The sequence below is a fragment of the Nannobrachium achirus genome (genome assembly GCF_963921795.1).
Source record: "Nannobrachium achirus genome assembly, chromosome: 23".
NCBI classification, from domain to species: Eukaryota; Metazoa; Chordata; class Actinopteri; order Myctophiformes; family Myctophidae; genus Nannobrachium; species Nannobrachium achirus.
Genome location: NC_137830.1, coordinates 46566897 through 46572394, shown reverse-complemented (window position 1 = coordinate 46572394; position 5498 = coordinate 46566897). Strand labels below are relative to the sequence as shown.

The 5498-nt window shown below is 42.1% G+C and overlaps 1 long non-coding RNA gene across 1 annotated transcript; it reads right to left on the bottom strand.

The window, feature by feature from the left end:
* Positions 1 to 2272: 2272 nt before the first annotated feature.
* LOC308308558 lies at positions 2273 to 3401 on the bottom strand. Its single transcript, XR_013963292.1, has 2 exons — positions 3153 to 3401; positions 2273 to 2593 (listed from the first exon to the last, which is right to left on the bottom strand). It is a non-coding gene; the product is annotated as an uncharacterized lncRNA (long non-coding RNA).
* Between the last annotated feature and the right edge of the window lie 2097 nt (positions 3402 to 5498).

Sequence of the window (5498 nt, the reverse complement as noted above, 5' to 3'; positions counted from 1 at the left end):
TAAATGTGAGATTCAATGCGTAGGCCTTTCACTTTATGGAGGCATTGTGTTCTTTTTTTAATCTGACCATGTAGGTCTACAGGTGGGAACCGTTCTCACCACAGAGGAACAAGACGGAGAACCCGACAATGATGAAGATGAAAGTGATAAGGGTGATTTGTTCAGTACATCCTAATAAATTTAACCACATTAAAGCTGATGTCCATATATTTTGGGCAAACTTCAAAAAATTCCCCAAACATTTTCTTTCAAAAATAGCAGCTCACAACATGTCGCGATGTATTGTGAGCTTGTAGATATAGATTATTTTAACTATTTGCTGTATTACAAAGTAGACTACATAGGACACAAGTGGTTAACTAGCTACATTGAAAGTTTCTTTTTTCAGTAGCCTATGTGTGGTATTATTCTATAACTGTTTCTCTAATTGCTGTTTTGGAGAATCTCCTATTATCAGATATCAATACAATGGCCATTGCGGTGCAATCCTATTTTATCTGTAAACCCCCAAAAAGTGAATGCATTTCCTTAATATGAAGTGTTTTTTAGGTGGACCAGAACTCAGCATCGTGGGTCCTGAATATGTGACTGTGGGTGTGCCATGCAGCTATGAGTGTGTAGCAAGATGTCCTTCCTCCTCCTGTACCTATTCTATGGCTGTGGATGGCGAGAGGGCTCAAGGTCAAGGCAACGTGCTGGCCTTTACACTGCTCAAGTGGGCAGAGACTCTCACCATGACATGCACAGCCAAGGACGAGCACACAGGGTCGACTGACATGGTAACAAAGAGATTGCAGGTGCTGGGTAGGTGGCTGATGGATGAGTTTCCTGCTATTAAATTAGTTATTTATAGACTTATATAGGATTATTCCAGAGCACTTTGTAATTTGACAGTCATGTAAAAACAGGCAGCAACTAAATCCTGAATTAGTTACGTGCCACTGAAAAACACAGATTTACAAGCTCAATTTTGCAACCAGGAGAGAAAACTCAACAACGATCGTTAATCAGTGTTCCAGTTCCAATTCTGCTCATTTCTTTTTTGTTTCATCTCCTCAAATGTAATTTGTTTATCCTGTGTACTGTATGAGTTCTCCTCTCTTCTGATTGGATAAAATTGGTATGCGAACTGAAAATCTACTTTACTAAAGAGCTGGGGAGACTTGGAATATAGAAACATGATGTAACAAACCAAATGGACCCTGACGTGTCCATTTGTTTCCATTTTGTACACTCTCAGAGTTAAATTAACATTGATTTTACAATATAAATTGGGGTCCCAGAGAAATGAATGGGGGTCCGTAGCCTAATGCAAGTCAAACTGGGGGTCATTTGAAATTAAAATGGTTGAGAATCACTACTAGAGCTGTAAAAATCTTCCCTTTATGGGGGTCCCTGGCATATCTTTTCAAATGGGGGTCCACAGGCTAATAGGTGTCGATTTGGGGGGTCCTTGCATCGAAAACGTTTGAGAACCACTGACCTAGTGTGTTCCAAACACATGTTTATTGGTTTGTTGACTCATCTCCTACAGTGAGAACTTCATTAAATGAGTTGTGCTTGATTTGGAACAGAATCATGTCTTTCTCCTACAGCTGGACCAGCTAACCTGACCATTTCAGGCGCTGACACGATGACTCCAGCGGTGAGCCACAGCTACAGCTGTGGAGCCTACTGTCGGCCCTCCTGTAACTACTCCTGGCACGTTGATAAGGGCCCGTGGCTGGGGGGAATGGGGAACGTTATCACTGTTGTTCCTCAGGAGGCAGAAACCTCCAAAACCATCATCTGCAAAGCCACCAACAGCATGTCCGGGCTGTTTGTCACCTCAGTCAGAAAAGTAAACGTGACATGTAAGTCATGGAGGGTTTTTAAAGACATTGTGCCGTGATCCCCCTTACAAACATAATCATTGGGTATTATGATTATACTTGGAGGAAGAGCTTTTCAAAAAAGTGTACAGAAAGTGTATGTGGCCACACCCACCTGTTCTTTAAGTATGCCTGGTTGTCTGGTGGGTGGTAACCCAGCTGAAATTAGCCAACACCCACAGTGTTGTTGAATGGTAAAAAGGGGAGGGGATGATATTGTGATGTCATTATATCAGTGTATTCCAATTGGGCCTTTTGACTCAGAGGCTTTCAGCTTTCAGGAAGTAACCAAAAATACACAGGGAAGACATATTTGCATATTATAACCACACCTGGGGGTCTATTTTAACTAGTAATGTTAACTATATAGACACATAAAAAACAGAAAAAGGACAAAACTATGGCACCACCTCTTTAAAGATTTTATTGCAAATCTTCATTTTATTTTTGTTACAATTTATTGTCCACATAAAAAATTCCCTCATGAGTTGTACATTTCTTTTCAGCGGGTCCATCAAGTGTCCATATCAAAGGCCCAGACTCGGTGAACATTTCAAGGAAATTCACATTTATTTGTGTTGCTGAATGTCGTCCCTCTTGTCGTTATGCCTGGTTGGTGGACGGTCAAACGCTGAGGGGCAGCCAGATAGAAATAATGGTGGAGCATCGCATGAAGTCATTTACTCTCACCTGTGAAGCCCAGAACACCGTCTCAAAGAAAACTGCAAAGATCACAAAAGATATCTTTGTGGGAGGTATTTAAGATGAAACGGTCTTAATTCCCTTACAAAAATGTTAAAGTGCTGTTTATTCATATCAGTCTAAGTCGTTCTGTAATGTTATTGTTTCAGAGAAGGGAACGGTGGTTCGTTCTCAACAAACCACAGCTGTGCTCCTGTGTGCCCTCATTCTGTGTGCCCTCATCACTGCAATTCCCCCTTAATCCACACGGAGGCATGAGTGAACAGTGAGGTGAGCTATAGTTGTTCTATTGGGCAGCAGGGGCGTCACAAGGGGGGGGGGGGGGAAGTGGGACTGAGTTACTAGGGCCCAAGATGGAGGGGCCCTAGTAACTAGCTATTGAAAAATAGCAGATATACAAGCTCACAGCGCGGCACCGAGTGCCGCGCTGTGAGCTTGTATATCTGCTATTTTTTTTCTTCTCTGAGGTGGTAGTTGGTGTAAAAGGGTTGAGAACCACTGGCTTAGTTAATTTAGAATATTCTAACTAAATACAATCTTTGTGACAAAACATTACAGCATTATTTTCATTCCTCTCACCCTCAGTCTGGTTCTGCCTGTTCCTCACGCTGCTTCTGTTTGAAGTTCATGACACCATGGTGCATCACCTCCTCTCCTCTCCTCTCCTCACGAGGCACGTTGACCCACGTCTTGTGTCCAAATGTACACAGCGTCGTCTCATGCTGTCCCAAGTTGTTTAAAGAGCAATTGAACAGAGCAATGTGACATCTATATATATACATCCCATGACATTGAAGCAACACTCAACTCATGCGTCTGCTCCTAGGTAAACAGAGAAGGAGAGAGAACACTTCCTGGTCAGGTGATTGGGGAGAGCCAAGGAGAATGTATCCCATGGGCTGGGGGGCCATGGCTGGCTTGATTGGTTACGTGGTTTGGGTTTTCTAGCGTAGCTGCCATGGCAGCTAGTGTCAATTAAGGGAGATAGGTTTTATTTCACCAGACTCTACCTGGCTCCAGGGGGTTGAGGGGGGCCGCGGCCGCTTTGCGGCCGCAGCCAGAGCACGCAGTCCGGCTTGGGTGCCCTCCGAGACCTCGGTGTCTGAGTCTGGAGCTCTGAGAGAAAAAAAAAAAAAAAAAAAAAAAGCCAGCTGCTAAGCTGAGCTGACCTGTGCGTGCGTGCATTCAGTGCAATGTGAATGCATGTGACTAATTGATAGGAAGATAGAGAGATAGATAGATACGTAATAAACATGATTTGGTACAAGCCCAACTAAAAGGAGATCCCAGTAATGTTGTTGGCTTATTTCCACAGGGAAGTCATTCATGAATGAACTAATTATTGATATAGGACTGTCATAGCCTAGGTATACAGTGTCATTGACAGTACAGTTCACTGGTACAAGGTCAACTAAAAGGAGATCCTAGAAAAGACTAAGCTTATTTCCACAGGAAACCATTGAAGTATCTCATATAACATTGAATGACGGATAGAACAAAGCACTATGCAGGGGAAACAATTTAAAAAATAAAACAATAAAAACAGCCGATCTACAAGGCTGCATATGTGAGCTTGTGGATCAGCTGTTTTGGGCGCCGCCACTGTCGAGGCTGACAAATGAATGATTGCGACCGTTAGGTCGCAGTTACTATCGAAACCTCGACCAGCTGTCTGTATGTCCGTCACACTTTTGCACTGCTCATATCTCTGCAACCTATCTCTGCAACCGCTGGCCGATCCGTGCCAAATTTTGCACAGACAGTCCTTGCCCTCCACCCATCGATTCTCTCCTCCTCTTCTAGCGCCACCATGAGGCGAAACCCATTCTGGACACTACTCCTACAGATTTTGCCCTAAAATCACGCAAATCGCCACGCAGTATATATTAGGGAGTCTTACTGGTTTAATTATTTATTTATCCATGCCAAACGTTGCACACACACACACACACACACACACACACACACACACACACACACTCCTTGGCTGTATTTATTTAATTAATGAATGAATTAATTAATTATTTCCCTGTCTGCACCAGGCCGAAAGGACACATTGGCCCCGGCAACTAACTTTCCCCCGACTGCGTAGGCTACTGATTCTTTAAATAATTAATTAATTAATTATGGCCCCGCCCCCTGCACTGGCTGGGCTCACTGGTACAAGGTCAACTAAAAGGAGCTTTATTTATTTCATTAATTATTATTATTATTATATGAGGCCCCTGTCGAGACTGACTATTTATTTATTCATTCATTCATTCATTCATTCATTTATTTCCCTCCCGACTATGTTTCCTTCCATCCATCCATCCATCCATCCATCCATCCATCCATCTTCAACCGCTTATCCGGAATCGGGTCTCCGCCCCCCCCCCCCCCCCCCCCCAGGCGTCTGCCTATCGGCTAAATAAATAAATAAATAAATAAATATATATAAACAAATAGCGTACATCTTTCTTCCTTCCTTCCTTCCTTCCTTCCTTCCTTCAATGAATAAATAAATAAATAATTAAATAGCGTGCAACCTTTCTTTCCTTCCTTCCTTCCTTCCTTCAATAAATAAATAATTAAATAGCGTGCAACCTTTCTTTCTTTCTTTCTTTCTTTCTTTCTTTCTTTCTTTCTTTCTTTCTTTCTTTCTTTCTTTCTTTCTTTCTTTCTTTCTTTCTTTCTTTCTTTCTTTCTTTCTTTCTTTCTTTCTTTCTTTCTTTCTTTCTTTCTTTCTTTCTTTCTTTCTTTCTTCCTTCCTTCCTTCCTTCCTTCCTTCCTAAATAAATAAATAAATAAATAAATAAATAAATAAATAAATAAATAAATAAATAGCGGTCCCCGAGGGTGTCATCGCGTGCGGGGCGGCGAGCCTGATTATCATGTATATGAGGCTGCATAAATTATGCTAATGAGGCTGTTAAGTGGCGTTTC